General features: G+C 40.6%; 1 protein-coding gene across 1 annotated transcript in view; it reads right to left on the bottom strand.

The window, feature by feature from the left end:
• plxna4 (plexin A4) overlaps positions 1-5,854 on the bottom strand; it is a 243,291-nt gene extending 237,437 nt beyond the window's left edge. The window contains exon 1 of the mRNA XM_085437437.1: positions 5,405-5,854. The gene's annotated coding sequence lies outside the window, so the exon portion shown is untranslated. The remainder of the gene's footprint in view (positions 1-5,404) is intronic.
• Between the last annotated feature and the right edge of the window lie 15,143 nt (positions 5,855-20,997).

The following is a 20,997-nucleotide window of genomic DNA, read 5'->3' as shown; positions in this document are numbered from 1 at the left end:
TAGTACCTAGCGCTGTAAGCAGGGATTCTCTTTTCAAGCTGAAATGTTAACTTTTCTAAAGAACAGCACTTATTGAGGTCAATCCAGAGCTATGATAGCAATAAAGTCAAAGCGGAGTAGGGACGAGAGTGTCAAGCACAAACATGCTACCAATAACCTTTGCTACAACAAACTGACAGCCCTGCTGTTGCTCGAGAGGATGATCCATGGACTCACAAACAACATACTTGTATTTTGGCTTATAAAAAACATACTATAAAAGCATAGTTTCTTATTGCATGCTCACTTAAAACAAAACTTGTTATTCGAAGAACTGAATAATGAGATAAATTTTCATATGATGACTGGTTGCATGAAAAATATTGAGAAGGTTTTGTCAAAAATGGATTCATAGAACATGCGTACATGCTTGCACGCCCATTCTTCCAACAGGCATGATTAAAACACCATTAGGCGCCTAATCCTTGCGTGGACTTGAGGCCTCGGTGAAGGAGTAAATGAGAGATAGCTAAGGGAAAAAAAAATGCCCTAAGACCGTCTGCAATTTTCTCATCATTTCATGCATCTGAAACAAAACTAATTTACTGCTTGTCATGCTCGGCTTGGCACACACAGGCATAAGAGCCAATATGCCACAGCGTGTCATCTGCTGCTGCATCAAAGAGAGCTGTTTATACATCAGACTCACGGCTCCATATGAATCATAGAAACCTGGGAGAAACGCTTAATATGGTCTTATCAAAAGGAGCAGTCTGGCAAACCCACTGATACGTCGGTGACTTTCCACATCTCCCCGATTCTCATCTAAAACAACATCCCATGTCTCCTTCTCGGTTTATATCCTTCTTCATAGGTCATTCCAATGACACAACAGTCTGGATTTTTTTTCTGCCCATCCCCACACACAAATACACAAAGATAAAGTTATGTGCTTGGCAGCTTAGAGTGTGGCAGAAAGATATGGGAGGAGAGTGCTAGAGGCAGAAACCATAGGAGAGAGAGGAGAATTGAGTAATAAGATGAAAGAAAGCATGATAGAAGCCTGGAAGGAGAAAATAAAAAGTGGTGCGACTGTGATACAGTAGCGTGTACATGGATTGGGGTCCATTATAAAGGCATGCAACGGCTTAATAGGACTCTGTGGCCAAGATGCTGACTACGGTATGTGTCTACATACACACATGCACTCACATGTTCTTCTTCCGCATATAACGGCTAAACTATTCAGAGAGAACAAAGATTCTCATTAAACTGGACGCGGTGACATGTATTGATTTCTCCCCACAGAATTCACGACGCCTATTGTTTGGAGATCCTCACTTGATATCTCTGCTGTTATTGCTGTGCAAACATCAATATGCACCTCTTCAGTGTATTAAAAAAAAAAGGGGGTTAATTACATACTTGTAAGCAATTATTCCCTTAATGTAGCATAGAATCTACCCACCCCCTCTAAATTGGAATTTAGATTAAAGCCATCAGGCCGTCAGTCAGAGATGGCATCTTCAGTGTCAACTAAAACCCAATCACACATTGCATACCAGATTTTAAGCTTACTCCAAGGTCATGTCCATACAGACAAGATAACAAAGATGGGTTTTATGCATCAATGGAATGATAATTCAAAGTGTAACACCATGTATTGCGCTCACCCTGAACAAAGAAAAAGGTTATCACGCTCCAGTAAGCCAAGAGAATCTAACTTTGATCAAGTAAGAAGGGATTAATAGACACCGAAAAATATTTCTTCCAATTTTATACTATCCCTGCCTCTCTTGTTAAAGAAACATGTCTCCGACTGTCCTAAAATATGGGAGACAGATTATAGTGGGGAGAACAGTTGGTGACATGGAAATACAATTTGCAATCTCCTCGGTGGTGTTTGGTGGCATGAGACAGGAGGGAGTCTAATTGGACACAAGCCTGTGTCTGGTAGTCCTGTCGCAGCCCACAGGGTTGTAAGTGTGTATGAGTGAGTGAGTGCGACGGAAAGAGAGAGAGAGACATGGAGTGAGAAAGAGAGCAACAGAAAAAGAACAAGAACAAACAGAGAGCTCCATTCAGGTCCAATCCACAGACACATCATTCAGTCTGACATGACGATACGTCTCTGTGACCCGAGTATTCATATAGGACCTCGCCAGCCAGTCACAGATGCATCATTCACACCCACACAGAGACACACAAGCACACTTCCGCTGGGTCTACACTGCTACCAGGCATTTATATCGCTACAGCAAATCTTACTAAGAGTTCCCACTCATATTCATTCACAATTCCCCCCCCCCCCTTGACACGAACACATTGCAAAGATTTTCTATGGAGCCTATTCTTGCAAGCGGACCGCTACCAAACTGCTATGAGCGTCTTTTACTGCCAAGGTTGGAGTGAGAGTTTATCCATTAGCAAGCCATAATATTGACAAGGCTGTGCTCTCCGGGTCCAAACCCCAGCCCTCTAGCCGTAACACTGGCCGACAGACCGGGGGTTGTATGTCAATATGAGGCGCTTACAGGCAGATAAAGGATGCTGCTTCAATTCCTATAGGCAGGCCTTGATGGACAACACGTCGAGAGAAAGGGAAACAGACGGGAAGGGAAGGAATGAGAATGAGTACTGCCAAGTGCTCTGAGAGCTAAGAATTTAGGACTGAGCTGGAATTTGGCCGAAGGGCAAGGAGGCTGAACACAGATGACTCGCAAATTGCTCAGGGATCAAATTTTTTTTTGCCTTAAGACCTTGACAGCAGCTGAGCGCACAGACAATTTGAGTAAAAAATGGGAACATTCAGAAACAAGATAGATGTGCATATTCTGAATGCATGTTTTGGGGAAACAAAACACAGAAGGCTGTCTTCCAGCCTAAATCGCAAAGCGCAGAAGAATAAGCTGAATGCATTTTTCCTGTATGCATGTTGCTGTTCACCACCTCACCACCACAGATAGTTAAAACACCAGTTAGTGGACGACTAATCAGTAAAGAGACATATTTTTGTATTCATTTGCTTTAATTAGTAGTTAAAGAACCGGGTGAACTCTGATGCCAATGCTGCCCTCTTTGCCAAATGTATGAATTTCAGTCACTTCACTACCTTCCAAACCCACAGCACAGCTAAGCAAATGTCATAAAACATTGTGTATAACAACTATTTCACAGTCACTTATTCAACTTGCAATAACACATAATTCACTGTAGGAACTGAGACAAAATCAAAATTAATGCCAGCGTCAGCCATGTACATGGGCTCAATCAATCCACTTAATCCTATGAGCCACACTGCCCCTCATGGACTGTAAAGCACATAGCCTCGTCCCTTCAGCCATCCTCTTGCACTGAACAAGCATGAGACTTTTGGTGAGCTCATCAAAAACACAACTAGAAGTACAATTTTGCGAGATAGTTGTGTAAAAATGCTGCCGCACTCCTTTACATTAGGGTAACATCAAGTAGGGACTTGAAGGGCAACACTGAATTGATGCAGTGAGTGTGGAGAGCAGGTGGATAGAGGGAGGGGAAAACCAGTAGAGGAGCTCAGAGTGCTCACTGTGGATGCTGTACTACAAATCTGCATTTTTGGTTGGCTGCAGAAGCTGCTTTCCGTGCACGAGGTGCAATGGAGGGTGGGAGGAAGGAAAGGGAGGAAGGAGAAAGCAGTGGAGCAGGAGATGGATGGAGGAGACTGAAGAGCTGCATCATACCGCGGGGCAGAGCTTGCACAGTTTGCTTAAATCTCTAGAAATCGCTTCAAGTGACCCACAACAAGGCTGAGCCAAAGGGGATGATTTACCTTGTGTACAACCAAAATCTAGACTAAGTCCAATGTGCTGACAGCAAAGTGCCACAAGCTGCTGTTATCAGAACTACATGCACTATTTCAAGACGCTGAATATCTTTAAGTGATGAGAGAAAAATTTCTCATCACTCTATCACTGACTTTGTTGCATGTGATCTACGAAAAGTGAAAGCATGAGAAAAATCTATTCTTGTGGATTATTGTTGGAATCTTCTCTCGGCAGGTCAATCAGCACTCCAGACAGCCACAGCTGGGTTTATAAGCTACTCAACATAAAAAGGCTTGAATATCATTTAAGCGAATAAAAGTGCCTGTGGCAAAGACAACAATGTCATAAATGCGCCTTTAGTGTCTTCTTTTGTTACGACATCAAAGCAATTGAAATGATCCCTTAATCCTTTTTTAAGTTTAGCCCTAAATCATACCCGTGGTGTGCTCCGACATGAAAATGAAAGTGCTAACATAAAATCCAAGCCTTAAGATAAAGTTACATTAAACTGAGTAGCCTGCTACCCGAGAGACCAAATGCCATGTAGTCAGGTTTTTCGTCTAAACCTAACGTGAAGTACATCCCGCAGTGCTCTATCCACATCGGTCAAGTTCAAAAGCCTTCAGGCTTCCACGACGGAACCTACGACCGTGGGTCCGCACGGGGAGAAATGTCCCAGTGTTCAGTTTGAGGCACATTAACGTGGGTTTTCCTGCAGGTTGAGATAGCTGACAAACCGTAGATAAGAAAAAAAAAAAAAACGTCAGGAAAGCGCAATTAAACGAACAAAATAACTAAACATTGTGATATGCACATGCTGGATTGTGCCACAGTGAAACTGTTTAGAAAAGTTCTTTAGCAGCGTGGCTGAACAGGGTCAGGCTGCATACACTCAGCCCTGCGTGGAAACCTAAAATAATAGGAAATATTCCAATACTGAACGGTTTAAATAACTTTTTGAAAGAACTTTGACAGAAATTTTTGAGAAAGGTGTTAACTTTTTGTTAAGGCCACAGAAATGAATAAATACCATATGTAATAAAACATCGGGTAGTTTTCCATTTCCATCTTTGTATTTCGTAAAGCTCAGCCACCTCCAATATCTTAATTTTGGTCCAGGAGTCTGAGCGCCACTACATACCAGTCCTACACATTGCTTCATCCTCCGAAGACACTGCGTAAAACCGACGCGGAATCCCCGACAAATAATATCGTTTTGAACCGTCATAGCTACCGCTGCAAGAGGAACAAGCACAATTTGGGTACGCACCTCTCCGTGGCTCACATGGGATGAAGGGTACGAATAGCCAATGAAAACGGAGGAAACTCGGTCAACTTGAGGTCCCAAGTTAAAACAAATTGCAGAATTTGTTGGGGGGTTTTATCCTACAATTCTTCCTCGGGGATATAATGAGACGATCCAAATGGATTTTAAAAACAAAATCCGACCGATTATCGGAGTGCGCAGAGCGGGCATGGCGCAGCTAGAACAGGTGCAACACGCCTCTTGTCACCTGGCTGGTGCAGTGGGGAACCTCAAACCCGGCTATGATGCCCACCACAGCCTGCAAATATAAGTCCCGGTTGTGGGAACTAACGCAGTGACAAGCCTCGTTCCTTACCTGTAATCTATGCAGATATCATTCACAGCCGCAGCCGCATCGACACTGCGGATAAGAGGCACGTCCAGAGCAATCCCAACTCCTTCTACTCTTCCCCCCTTCCCCTCACAAAAAAATGAAATGCTTAGAGTAATGTTATATCCTGATCAGACGGCTTGTCCACTTTAAATCCCCGGTAAAGGTGTAGTTAGAAGCGATTCCTGCACGGGAGAAAGAAACAGCAGCGGACTTCCAGCAGCATCCCCGATCAGCAGGACTCTACTAAGCCTCTCAGAGTGTTCTGAGACCCGGGAGCCGCACCTCCCATCTCCCGGCGAGGACGCACTTGGTATGCCGTTGGAAAAGCCGCTGCGCCGTATGGGATACCGCAGGAGGCTGTGCTTGTGTGCGCGTATGTGTGCGTGTATGTGCGTGCAGAGAACGTGTGTGTATAGATGTGACTCAGTGCGGTGCTCCTGCTCAACTGAGGTGCTAAGGGTGCTGCAGCGGAGTGCGAGAGAGAGAGAGAGAGAGAGAGCTGGAGGGAGAGAGAGAAAGAAGGAGAGAGAGAGAGAAGTAGGCTGCTGCCTCGGAGTTTGCAGCTTCACAGCGAATCTCCAAGCCGGGAGGGACTTAGTGCACGGAGCTTCGTCCGCTGTAAAAGACGACTGTTTTCACCAAGGTTCATGACTTGCCGGCAGTAACCTCTTAGATTGGAGGCGAAGTGGAGAGTGTTTTCTTTACATTTTAAGACCTTGGCAACTATGTCTATAATAATAACACCGAGTGCGTAAAGCCTACAAATAAAAGCACACATCATCACGATTATCAATATGAGACTATAGGAAGTGTGACAACTCCCCATATGGGGTCCTGTGTAGTTGCTTTGTAGGCGTCAGCATCTCTAAACAAGAAAAAAAAAGTGCATTTCCTAGCTTAAGAGATAAGCAATTCGAAAGGTATATTTTCCACCTAATAAAATAAAATAAATGTGGTATGATGTGGGATTAAATGGAGCCCGTGCCTTGTTAAAATAGAGGTTTATACAGTTAGGTATGGGTCCCGTAGCCAGCAGACGGTTTATGTAATGCATTCATCCCGTTGAGAATGGGATTTGGCAATGCCAAAGGGGAATTTAACACAAATACGCTACAATACCGGGGTGAAATGATCAGATCATCGGATTTGAATACCTAATCGCAGGATCATTTAAAGATAAAGATTGGGCACCACAGCAGCATAATTACGAATCCTGCATAGATGTGGGGGATTAGAACCTGCATTGCATTTTTTTTTCATTGATGATCTTTAAACGTGCCTCAGGAGCCCCCCCCCCACATCCCTACGTTTTGAGCCATTAATATTCGAAAAGCCTAATTATGTAATCAGGAATAAGCAGCGTGGGTGCTGGAATAATGCATTTTTTCCATAAAATAGCTGCCTTATATTCATATAGAGAATTCACAAGAAATCCATCATCATCATCGACTGAATTTTGCACACTAGGAACCTGCCCAGGCTTCTTTCGATTAATATTTCCAGTTCAAAGATAACTTTTAAAATGTTCCCCGGTGGTCTTAAATATTAGAATTTGATTTGATCTGGCAAAAATCATAATGAAGACGAGCGCTAGCTATTCAAAGAACTTGTGGGGAGTAAAAATTCGTTTCTATGGCATGCATCCTTGTTTAATGTCTAATCCTGTGGTATGCGTTTAGGGGTCGTATAAAGCGGTTTGGCGCTTGCTGCAGCATCCTCTCCCTCTTTTCCTCATCTCCCTCCCTCCGTGCTCTCGCTTCCAAGAGAGGTCCCTCGCTTTGAAACACTGCATCAGAGCCCCACCTACAGGCCAGAGAAACTTTACAGCCACTGACGGTGACAAACACAAATGAAGGCTGTAAGTGCTTCGGCGACTGCAACGGTGTGTGGCCATTTGTGACTGTTGTTTGCGGTAGCGTTTTTAATCTTTAAAAAAAAAAAAAGTTGTACCAGAACATTAACGTGGCACGAATGTAACACAAACATCCCAGAAAACTACATTATAATGATCTACTACCTACGAACGTCATTTATTCCTGCCTGTAAATTAAGCGAGCGGAAACAGAAACACGGCACATCTACTGTAGAGAGTCAACGCAGAATTACAGCATTACGGTGGCAGTATTACAACACTAAACATGTTAGTCTGAGCAGATAGAGCAATTTAAACAGTCGTGCAGGATTAGTAATAACTGCTTCATATAGTCTTGGTCTTTACTCTCACCCAAACTTCTGCCTTACTGCGGGGAAAAGAAAAATGTGCATATTGGGACATTCTTTGCTCTATGTGTAGCTGCTTCTCCTGCTGGTGCCGCTGGTGGGGGAGGGGTGACTGATGGCAATCAGCAATACTGGCAACACCTGGGCCCGGTGTGCCACCCCTCCTGGAGCTTGTGTTGGTGGGGAGCTCTTCCCCATTAACAGACAGCCCGTATTCACTGGTGATTTTCGACCAGAGCCACATCCTTCATGAGGAAACTGAAAGCATAATGCCAGAGTAAAGGTTTGAAAGTTAAAAACGGTTTATCTGATTTTAAATGCTCTCACCGTAATCAGTTGGATTTGTGTATTGACAGAAACACTGCCCCAATCTTTATGGCATACAAGGTAGACACACACAGCTGAGCCAATTAATAGTTTTAAACTGCCAATGACAGGTGTAGTTGGTAAATTCGGTGGTGCAGGTAAGTGGATGAGTAGAAACTTGTATGCAATCTTGTATGGAGCAATAACCAAACCAAATAACTGGTAGAAAATTAAAGGCTTCAGTACTGCACCAGATGGGAATACAAGGTTTAACACATTCAATGCAATTAACCCTGACATCCATTCGTTTCAAAGTCTTTTTGACTTTTTCCAAGAGTTTGAATACACTTATCAGAATCTGTGGCCAGATGCACCATAGTTTTGTGCTTTGTACGTCCTAAATTTGCTATTTAACAGGTTAAAATTTCTTGAAAAGTTAAAAATCAATACAAAAAAGAGGGGGGGGGGATGGTTTATTAAAAAAAAAAAAAAGAAGTGATTTTTAGATTCAAGAATTCAGCGATACCTCGGAGGAAAAGCCCTTGTAAATCATTTTAAGCAATAAAACCAATGTCTTTGTTTTGCTGGGTGGTGATGGTTTACAAAAAATCTCTTTGGAAAAGCAGCAGATTTGAAAATGTGTTCATTTGTAATACTCCGGTCTTCATGTCAGATTTTGAGGTCATTTAGAGGATGAAAAGCATAGATACTGACATACCTATTGGCCACATTTAATTATTCAGTGCCAGCAGAGCTAAATCAACAGTCTGTGGAGCTCAATAATCAGATAACTTTCAAAGCACAGCAAATCAATAGTGCTGCAATCTACAGTGACAATAGTCATTCTGTGAAAGGGTCAGGATCGTGTGACCTTCTGAAATTAATGTAAAGGTCAATGGTCTGTGTTCAGATCAAACATGCTGGGATCAAATGATAATAGGGTTGTAATTATTATTTTTTTTTTATCATAGGAGTGCAATCATTTCTGTGTTCTGCATGTTCATATACATATTGATTAAACCCAAGGACATATTTGTCTTGACATCTTAAATATACAGGGTGTTTTTACATAAATGACAGACATGCGTAAAGTAAAATACTTTAATATCTACAGTTTTCCGTGAAAGCAAACTGGTGCTGGTGATTCTTATGCATCTGTTTATGAGACTTTAGCTAGCTCAGAGCTAAATAACAAAATAAGTTTACATTTATTGGTTGCCTCGAGATTATTATCCAAACAATATTTGTTTGCTTTGAGCAATCTTGCTTTATCGTTTTTGCTCTTCGTTTAAAGCCAGTTAGAAATTCAAGGTTGAATAAGCAAGCTTAGTACAGTAGTTGCTGAGAAAAGGACAACAACTTCAAAGACCGTGAGTAGTTGCTTTGGAGCTATGAAAGATAATTAACGGTCTTTCCCAGCAATTTAAGTTAACCATTTGCTAAGTTTTTATTTTTTCCAAACAGTATATTTGCTTTTCAGCTTAAAAAAATGAGATTAAACACTGGTTCATATACACTCACCAGCCACTTCATTAGTTACACCTTTGTAGTACTGGGTTGGATCCAGAACTGCCTTAACTCTTCATGGCATGAATACAACAAGGTGCTGGAAACATTCCTCTGAGATTTTGGTCCATATTGGCATAATCGCATGACACAGTTGCTGCAGATTTGTCAGCTGCACATCCAAGATGTGAGTCCCCTGTTCCACCACATCCCAAAGGTGCTCTATTGGACCGAGATCTGGTGACTGTGGAGGGCATTTGCATACAGGAAGGTCATGTCATGTTCAAGAAACAAGTTTGAGCTTTGTGACATGGTGTCTTATCCTGCTGGAAACAGTCATGAGAAGATGTCACATAAAAGGGGTGTATAATATTCATGTAGATTGTGGTGGGTCTAAGTGTGCCAAGAAAATATCCCACAGACTATTAGAGCAGCAGCAACCTGAACAGCTGATTCAAAAGAAGACTGACTCTACCATCTGATTGCTACAGAACAGGCAACATTTTTCCATTTTTTTACTGTAGTCTTGGTTTCCTGTTCCTAGTCGACAGGAGTAGTACTCGGTGTGGTCTTCTGCTGATGTAGCGAAACTGCTTCTAGTTTTGACATTGTGTACATTCATAGATGCTCTTCTGCAAAACTTAGCTGTAAAAAGTTTGTTACTGTTTCCTTCCTATCAGCTCAAAGCAGTCCAGCCATTCTTCTCTGACCTTTGGCATCAACAAGATCCTTTCGGTCAGAGAACTGCTGCTCACCGGGTATTTTCAGACTATTCTCTCTAAATATGGTTGTGTGGGAAAATCCCAGCAGGTCAGCAGTTTCTGAAACACTCAGAATTTATGTTAATGTGCACTGGAACAGGTGTACTTAACAATGAGGCCAATGAGTGTAGTTACTTCTGATATTTTTCAACTAAATGTATACCAGGTTCTAGTTCTAACAGTGCAGTAAACCTAGATGCAGTGTTTAATCAATGTATAAGATAAATCTAAGATCCTGGTATCTTCTAAACCAGAACCGGGATTTTCAGAATCAGAATCAGAATACTTTATTGATCCCTAGGGGAAATTATTTTTCGTTACAGTGCTCCATTATAAACAAAGATTAACAAAGACAGACAATACACTAATTAAGAATAGCACAATATATACAGGCATATATATATATACATAAAAGTCACTTATTAATAAATAGCTGAAAAAGAACACGTGCAAGAAGGGTGTAGCTGTAGCAGTAACCAGTGTGTTAAGTGGATGAGTTGTACAGGGAGATGGCCACAGGCAGGAATGATTTCCTGTGTCGTTCAGTGGTGCTTTTCGGTAATCTCAGTCTTTCACTGAACGTGCTCCTGTGACTGACCAACATGTCATGGAGTGGGTGGGAGGTGTTATCCAACATTGTCTTTGTCTTGGACAGCATCCGCCTCTCCGACACCACCTTGAGGGAGTCCAGCTCCATCCCCACAACATTACTGGCCTTACGGATCAGTTTATTAAGTCTGTTGGCATCTGCGACCCTCAGCCTGCTCCCCCAGCATGCAACAGCATAGAGGATTGCACTGGCCACAACAGACTCATAGAAAATCCTGAGCATTTTCTGGCAGATGTTGAAGGACCTCAGTCGCCTCAAAAAATAGAGACGACTCTGGCCCTTCCTGTAAAGTGCTGTGGTGTTTTTAGCCCAGTCCAGTTTATTGTCAATGTGTACTCCAAGGTATTTATAGTCCTCCACAATGTCAACACTGACCCCCTGGATTGAAACAGGGGTCAAGTGTTTCCTGGTCTTCCTGAAGTCCACTATCAATTCTTTGGTCTTTGCCACGTTGAGCTGCAGATGATTCTGCTCAGAAAACTGAATTAGAATATATGGCTATATGGGAAAGGTTAGTGCTTGGTAGTATTAAACCATGAATTTGAATATTGGTATATCAAAAGTTTATGAAATGTGTTACTGCAGTTTAAAAGCCTTTATCCACGAGGGCAAAGGAGAAAGAGAGGATCCTATCTCTGTATTTGGCTCTTTATTAAAATGCACTGACCAATCTGAATTCCCCATTTGTCTTGCAAATGAGATGATGACTTATGGAGGCAACATGAATGGCTTTGATGAAGCCTCCTTTTTAATGCAGTCAAGTGGGTTGGAGGGAGGTGCGTGCACGCGTGTGTGTGCGTGTCTGTGTGGATCCCATTGCCAGCTGGCACAGCGTTATTTCAGCAGCTCTCCTCATCTTGCTGAAAACGATGTTTGTGTGTGTGTCTAAGCATAGGCCAGTAATGTGTCCCAGTGTCCCTTGAATTAACTCAGTGAACCCCTTTAAACACAGCTGTACTAGGTTTATCTTAAGCCTTTGGGGATACAGGGATCACCCCTCAGTGGTATACTGTTCCCAGGGGTCTTCCCCCTTTCCCCTTTAAAAAACCCATACGCATCCGCACACATCCGTATGAACTGTATCACCAACAGAATAGACATTCATCACTCTTCTGCTGCAGCATATCCCTGAATACTTCAGCCTGCTAAATCACACATATTCTAAAGTGTGTATATATGTGCTTTATGGTCAATTTACAAGTCATTTCTATTCCAGAGATGATGTTATTTATGAGCTGCCAGTGGCATTGCCAGATTTACTGTGTCCGTCTTCATAAAAGTGTCTGCCCATTCCCTTCACTTTCTCAAAGCCCCTTTTTTTCGTCCTGGTTTAAATCACACTGAAACAGTGGCTGTGTCAGCCTCATCCACGATATCTCAATTTTGTAGGAAATCTATTAGTGTGTCTCTGACCTAATGAAGTTTTATGTGTCTTATGGACGCAATGAATGACACTGATACCCCGCTGATTTGGATTGTAAATAGGTTTTCAATTTTCTGTCTGTATCAAGAGTTACTGGATAGTAAATTATATTGAAGCTGACATTTCTGTGTGTGTGAGTGCATGTGCGTGAGCCAGTGCGTGGGTGTGGACGGACGCGCGTGTTGAATATGTCACTCAGTCATATAATTAGTTAGTTTGCATATTGATGACTTTCTGCTTTTGGTGTAAATGTGTGCGCTAGTTTGTTTCAGTTTTTATTCCATCATGTCGTTTGTGTGTGTATGTGTGTGTTTATTCATCCATGTACCTTCAGCCTCCCCATCAAGCTAGCAGCTGCCTGTCTGTCTGTCCATATAGCTGTGTGCATATGTGTGTGTGAGTCTGTGCACACTCCAGGGCCAGGTGAATCAATGTTATGCCAGCGATTTCTCCGGAGAGTCAAGCTCATGTCCATGGAGATCCAGACAAAGCCACCCTGACCGTGCTTCTTTTTGTCCCCCCAGAATTAAACTCTTCCACTGGGATGTGCACTGCAGATGGCCAGGCGGATGGAAACCAGGGACACATTATATGCATGCAGTGATAAAATAAAGTGTGGCTCATGGGGACCTCGCGGTTTTTCTGTTAACATCATTCTTTAGTATGCCTTTATATACATACCAGTATTACGACTGCAACTATACCTAATTGTAACTTGTACAAGTATTACAAAGAGTATAAAACTGAGACCTTTGACATAAAAAAATAATAGAACACGATCTGAGATTTTCCTGATTTGTCCATTACACACGTGATTGTTTGCTTATTGCATTGCTCGTAAGATCTAACATCTTTTTTCCTTCCTTTTTTGTATCATCTCAATTTCTTTCTTTCATACCTAACTTACAAAAAATGCACGCAAAAGGAGGTTAATTGAAAACCTGTTTGAATAATGTTACTCAAACTGTCATTGGTGGAAAATCAATTATCCATTTTTTCATGAATGTTTGTTCTGCAGCTGTGAGAGGAAGTGACTGATCTTTAAATCCAAGTTTGTAGTCCAAGTACAATTACTGTAAATTTAAGCAGTCTTATTTTTTTATTGCTCAAAATACATACTTAAGAGGCGCATGGTCAAGGAAGTTCCTGTGTGGTCAGTTTTGGATGGGCATTTAAATTATTTGGTTGAGCAACAAAAAATGTATTTAGAAATAGTTAGAGATTGCATTATGGCTACATTTGTTCTCGATCAGTCAATACTACAGTCTATAAAACAGAATGCAAACAGATAATATAAAGTTTTCAGTTCAAATATCTTTTTGCTTCCCCGCAGATTCTGCATATTCATATGCAGATGTCTGAGATTTACGATTCAAAAACCTTAGAAGTTACAAACAGCTTGCGAAACACAGAAACCCACCAGCAAAACTACTGTATACAAGTTTTATAAGAACTATGGAACAGAATGAGCTATAAACAGTTTTAGCTAAATGGATAGAGCAGCTAGCTAAAACTTTTGTACAATTTATTTAAACAGCTGCTCCAGTTCAGCTGAAGATATGCATATTAGGGTAAATGGATGTCAGGCAGATAAAGTGCTTAAAGTATATAGAATTAAGTGCTATATGAATGTATGGCTAAATGTAGCTTTTACTCTAATGTGCTTTGAGTGGTCAGTAAGACAAGAAAAGCACTATAGAAATGTAAATCCACTACTGTTTCCATTCTCATTCCCATTTGGCCAAAATGCAAAGTACACCTGTCCACGTACCTCTTTGTGTGGTGTTTTGGAGACAAATTTAACATTGTATTGTCAAGAAGGGGCGTTTTGCATCTCTTCCATCCCCTTCAGAAACTGTCTCTCCTGCAGATTCAATATGTTCAAACAGCCAAACAACCCCCCCCCCCTTAAGTCCTTTTTCAGCCAATAAAATGATAACAGTGTTTGTGTCTTTTTCACGAGGAAAGTGAAGCTAAAAAAGAACCCAGAGTCTACTCAGTTTGAGTGAGAACTTGTTTTTAAAGGATCTTTCCTTTGGTTTTTGTTGCGCACAAACTCGCACAAACACAGCAGCAGTTCTGGGAATCCATTGCTGTGGTCTGTGGCTATAATCTATCGGCAGTGCCTTTCACCAGCTTGACCAGAAGCTTTCAGTGCAGTATCAGCTGGCACCATTCCACATTGCACACCATTACTATTACTCCTTCCAGTTTCTCTTTTAAATGCACTCATTTTTATTTTTCTAGGCCCACATCTCCACATATTATTTTCTTGAGATGTTTGAATTTCTAAGGATGTTTTCATGCTTGAAATGAATTTATTTGGGGTCTTATAACCTGAAGCAAAACCACCTTAAAAAGCAGACACGACCTTATGTGCAAACTACAGTCTCCGCACAGAAACACGTCACTTAAAATCATTCTGACATGTGTCTGAGTGCATCATGTTAAATATTCAAAGACGAGAATGTTTCATAAGGAAATGACAGCAATAAACACATCACAGAGGACGCACACAGCTTTGCTTCTTTAAACACATGGGTGGAGAAATCGAATGAGTCACCGACCTTTCCTGTAAGTCCTCCATCATGAGGCCTCCAGTAAACGTTTTTCACGGATCCTTGTGTGCCTAAAGATGCCATTGAAAGTGGGTTGAAGATTCTTTTATAAAAAACATGTTTGGTTTGAACACAATTTACCGGTTAAACAGCACCAATTCTGCTAGGCGCACTTGCATACTCGTTGTGCAGTGTCTTTGAGTGCTGAACTTCTTCTGTCTCAAATGCCTGTGTCTCTTGATGTAATCCCAGATTGACTTGATGATGTTGCAATCGGATCTCTGTGAAAGTCATCTCCTGTAGGACTCCCTGTTCCTCAACATGTGATATTTTAAAATCTATACATCTAGAAATCAGTGGTGTCCTGTGTTTTAAGCATACCTGCTCTAAATCCAGTTTAATGCATTTTATTATATTAACATATGTCTTTAGAATTTAATCTGTATTCAGTCCTTAGATGATGATACATGATGAGCACCAGTAATGAGATGAGGAGGGAGGAATAGGACGGGAAAACATTAAATTACCCACAAACGTTATTTTTACTGTTAATTGATTAGACACCGAGGGAGCGGATTTACATTTTGAATTGATCATTGTCAGAGAGGGAGAGCTGTTAATGGCACGATTATGCATGCGTGAATTCATGCTATAAACACGCAGTGTAATTTCAGTCTTCTGGAAAGTGCTGTATGTAAGCACTGAGTGACAGACCATATCTAATTCATTCTCCGCTGGAAGTTTTAAAAGCAAGATAAACTATAACTAAGAACTGTCACTGGATTTGATGTATTTTGAAACAAAACTACAGGTATATGAAGATAAAAAAAACATATTTTGTTGCCACTGTATAACAAGAACATAAAAATGTATCGCAGATAAAAACACTGACTGAAAATGAAATTGGACATGGTCATCACGAGGTCACTCATTGGTTTTTAACTCCTGCATTAAAGCAAAAGTCATTTTGCTAATATCAGCTAATATTAGCAACCTTGGATAGCAAGCTGCATGATCCAAAAACTTTATGGCTGCATTGCACACACATTAATAACTGCTAATTAGTGTCACGTAGTACAGCCTACTAGAATTTCTCAGATAAAAACTCATCCACTGGCTACTCTGTGGGCTACACCTTGGAAGAGGCTAGATTATTTGCAACACAGCTCCATGAAAAATGCCCCAAGGATCCCCCAAGCACCATAAAATTGAATGAGAGGTCCAGTTCAGTCATGTGAATCAAAGTAAGGTGAAGTACCAGCCAGCCAGCGGCTACAGCCACTGGTGTCAGCATCCAGTTAAAGGGGCCGCACTCTTAACATTGCGTATACAACAAATGGGAGACAAGGACTGGATTGTTTTTGGAGCTAGCCTCAAGTGGCCATTCAAGGAACTTCAAATTAGACCAAAAAAAGCATTTATTAAGAAAATAAGAAAAAAAATCAGCTTCTTTGATTTGCAAAACCTGAATGATAAGGCAGAGTAAAACAAAACAGGCCCAGACTTGTGTGTCAAACAATAAAAAGGAGATCATCTTTATTAAAAACTTACAATTAATACTTAAGATGCAGCGTTTGTTGTTTGAACATGCAGTTACAGTCACTGAAGAAATCCTCTTTAATGCATTCACGATGGATCTATCATGCTTCTGATAATCCTTCATGGAATCCTTTGTACCGTAGTTGTAGTATTACTTTATAATCCCACTCAGCGTTGCTGTGATGTTTCTGGGATCAAATAAATAAATAACTGCAAGGAAAAGTACCAGGTACACAAACAGTATATTATATATGTGCAAGCCTCTGTGTCTATATTAAGGTCAAAGGGGAAAATCTGCTCTGATCATTCCACAATGAGATTTCAATACGAACAAACTCAAACAGTGTGTAAGCCTTTGGTGAATAGTGTTAAAGTAAATGAGTATACTAGGACATAAAAGCTGAGTCTTCCCTACCAAACCATTCCTTTGAAATCCAACAGTTCAAAAGAAGTGATAACTTGAATTTTAAGCAATTATACTCGGAGGTCGAGAAGAGATGCATCTCCATCTGCAGGTTTAATTGCAGATGGAGAAGAGGTGCATCTGTAAAAGGTAGAACTAATATTTCACTGATATTTCAGTTTCACGCTGTGTCACGCTGTGGAATTATGTAAATAATAGACCAAAAAAGAAAGCCACAAAACCATGAAAAACACGAAAACCACGCAGCATTTCATCCACCGGCATCTACTGGCAACGCAAAAAGAAAAATGCAGGCACATATTTAATACACCTACACAGACAGGAGACAAGCACATGTAGAAGTCCTTGGGATCCAACGGAACAAAACATCAACTCACAATGGACAGCAGTTACACGTAAAGGGGGAGGAGGTTCTGAAGAAGAGATATACATAGTGTTTAGCCATATCTCAAATTCTGAGTATATATGAAGACTAAACATCTAAACATCAGCTCAAAAGGGATAGCTTTGATTTATTTTGCAGATTGCAGCATTTTGTTCTCCGCTGTACGTTTTCAACACAGAGGAACTGTCAATCCGCCTCCCACTTACCCTACTGTGAAATTAAAATGGATCTGATTACATAGAAAAAACAATCTCTTTCAAAATGACTGACAGATATTTTAATTTGGGAACTGATAGTACATAAGAACTATTTCCAGTTTACTGATTTTAAACTCATCAGTAAACACAGTACTCAGCAGAACAACGGGTAACGTCAAAGTGGCTCTCCCCACCTTTTGTCTGTGGTACTAATGTGTCGCTATTTTGCTCTTGCATGGACTTGTACGTGAATGCCATCAGTACTTTTTGTAATACAGATGTAAACCAGAGCAATCCCCAATTATTTATTTATTTATTTATTTTAAAAAAGCAAAATTATATTCCTATGCAGATATCTGTTTTTAGAGATTAGAGTCAGAGAGACTGACTGGTCCATTACAACTTTGCGATGAGACGGGATAAGGTTTACAGTACAGCTATGCTACTGTGGTATATTCAACACCAGTGCTTTTTTAACAGTTCAGCACTCCACCGTGCACACATTCTCGGCAAGAATATTCATATGTCTTGTACATATACACATACGTGCACACAAACACACACAAAAAGAAGTAGATGAAGAGGAATGCTTTAGCAAGCTGACAGGCAGAAGATTAATCCATCCTTCCCAACCAGTCACTCCTATTCCCTCCCTCCCCCTGTTTCTCCTTCCAGCCTCATTGTTTTCAATAAAGTGTCAGGACTGGCCATTTTATAATCACATTTGCGACTTGGGATCTGGGATTCAGATGCAATCAATGTCTATTAGAATCACTAGGTTATTGATTGAAAGAGGAGAAATGGTGTGAGCGATCTCTCCCATTTTAATCCTCACCCTGTACCTCACATATATTTTACATTTAATGCCAAAGCTGGGATCTACACATTCCCGTGTATGTGGTGGTTGTGTTTTATTGGCAGTAACTTGAGTTGTATGAATAGTAAAATAATAATTTGAAAAGGCGGAGAGCACCCTGAATACTGCCAAATAATTCATGATCCTTCTCTGCCGAGATATACGCTCGCCGGCCACTTCATTAGCTACAACTTCCTGGTAGCGGGTTGGAGCCTATTTTGACTTCAGAGCTAACTAAACTCTTGGTCTAGATTCAAGATTGTGCTGGAAACATAGCTTTGAAGTTTTAATCTACATTGACATGATAGCATCATATAGTTTCTCTAGATTTGTCAGCTGGACATTTACGTGTTTACACACCATTCTGCATTTAATCATTAGATATTATTAATCTCTGGCTCTCCTCCACATTGTGATTTCCTCTCTATTATTGTAGCATCATTACATTACAATATGACGTGCCTTCAAGTGACTGTTGTGATTTGGCACTGTATAAATAAAGCTGAATTAACTTGAATTGAAACTCCTGTTTCAATGCATTGCAAAAGTGCTCTGTTGGATTAAGAGCTGTTAACTGTGTGGAGTAAGCTCATTTTTATGTTCAAGTTTAAAAGTAGTTCAGCTTTGGGGCATGGCTTCTATTATGGCTAGTATTCATTAGAAGGCACTAAGGTCATTATCCTGACACAATCATGTTAATGTGGCAGAAAAAATCATGACTCATTTGACCAGCATCTGTTGTTCAATTTTTCTGAGCCTGTGCTAATTGTAGCCTCAGTTTCCTGTTCTTAGGTAATAGTAATAGTACTTGGTTTGGTCTTCTGCTGATGCAACCCATGTAGCCCATGTGCTTCAAGGTGCTTCTATATACCTTGGTTGTGATGAGCGGTTACTTAAGCCACTGTTGCCTTCCTATCAGCTCTGAGCAGTCTTGCTATTCTGCTCTCACCTCGGGCATCAGCATCACATTTTAACTCTGAAAACACCACTCACTGGATATTTTTGGACCATTCTCTGTAAACCCTAGAATGCTTGTGTGGGAAAATCCCAATAGATCAGCAGTTTCTGAAATATACAACCCAATCCATCTGGCACAAACAACCATGCCACATGCAAAGTCACTTTAATCACTTTTCCTCCCCAGCCTGATGTTCACTTTGAACTTCAGCAGGTCACCTTGATCATGTCTACTTGCCTAAATGCAAGGGAGTAACTGCAATGTGATTGGCTGATTAGATATTTGCATTAACAAGCAGTTGAACCATTGTACTTAATACTGTGGTTAGTGAGTCTGTGTTAAGTCACTATCACAGAAGTAACAGTTATTTTGTGTAGAAACTGTATTTAAAACATGAAAGATTTTGGGAGGTTGTATTTGATTTAAAAAAAAATCATGTTGATGGTGACTGTATCTATTTTTTTCTTACTTAAAAAAAGTAAAGAATAGCTGTGTTCATATTGCATGAAATCCTGAAGGTATGTGTTTTACAGGCAGAAGAGTGATTTAACATTTGCGTACCTGTGTTTTGTGCTAGAAGACAAAACACAGAATGCGAGAAAAAGACAAAAATATAAACCAGTGTGTTGGGAGCAGCTGTTTCTTTGTGTTCTCCCATGCTTCAGTGTACTCTTTATAATACATAATGTTAAACTTAGTGTGTATGTGCATACGTATGTTTACATAAAGCAATGTTTTATTACTCAGCTTCTGGGCAACATTACCACAAGGTGACATTTAGGGGACAGTTTCACACACTGGGAATATGGCTGATTTCACTGCTGTTCATCACCTGCTTCTGGTAACGTCACCCAGATTTCCAAAAGCTATTTATCAGAATATGTGCTTTTGTGCATATAGATTTATCCAGAATTCTTTGCTATGTAACATTTATTCAAACTCGAGAATTTTCAGCTTTGTGTGAATTGAGTGCATCTACTGAAAGCTGTTAGGTTTTAAAACAGACAAATCCAGGTTAAGTTAATGTGAATCATTTGGTTTCTCTTCAAGGGAGATATTGATATCCTCCTTCTCAAGACACATCACACCATTTTAAATGTTCATTTCAAGTAAAAGAAAGTGACATGAATAACATGAAAGCTCTGGTCCACATCCGGATCTACTTGGAGTCTTTCACAGGGTATCAGGATAGGCTGTTTAGGTTAGAGGTTAGAAGCATCCATGTCTATTTACTCCAGAGAAGGTTGTAAACTCCAATACAAGTTGATTAATCAGTGAAGCTACCTTTTGATTAGCCTTGTCTCATGATTTCTTGCTTTGTGGTAGATCTTTGTTCTGTCTTCACTGAGATATTTGAATGCTAATCAATCAAATCAAATCAAATCAAATCAAAAGCTGACTACTGACAGCGATATTGACATGAGTTCTTGAGAATATCATGAGCTTTTCTGTTAGTGCTCCTGTCTTTGCCTCTGTTAGCTGCTGTTAGCCTCTGTTAGCTGCTGTTAGTCACTAATGTCTGGTTTACAATAGGAGGAGAGTGTAAGAGAGTAAAAAGAACTGTCCAAGATAGGCTAAAGAATGCATTATGCCACTTATAGGCCTGACAAGATACAGGGTACAAAAGTGGATGTGAATGTACATTTTCCTGTGTGTGTTAAGCAGTCTCAAGTCCCAAGACAACTCATTTACAGGGAAGTCCTCCCACAAAAGAATAAAACATTCTGCTACAGTCTGCACTCAGCATGCCAGTCACACAAAGAAACGTATGCATATGCGTCCAATCGTACGTGTATGTGTATGTGAGTGTAGCAGAGGCCTACGTGTCCAAG

Source organism: Copadichromis virginalis, linkage group LG17 (genome assembly GCF_057382275.1).
Source record: "Copadichromis virginalis isolate Kocher_CV1m ecotype Utaka linkage group LG17, C_Virginalis_male_GT1.1, whole genome shotgun sequence".
NCBI lineage: Eukaryota > Metazoa > Chordata > Actinopteri > Cichliformes > Cichlidae > Copadichromis > Copadichromis virginalis.
Note: the sequence above shows the minus strand (reverse complement) of the source record. Positions and strands in the feature narration are given on the sequence as shown.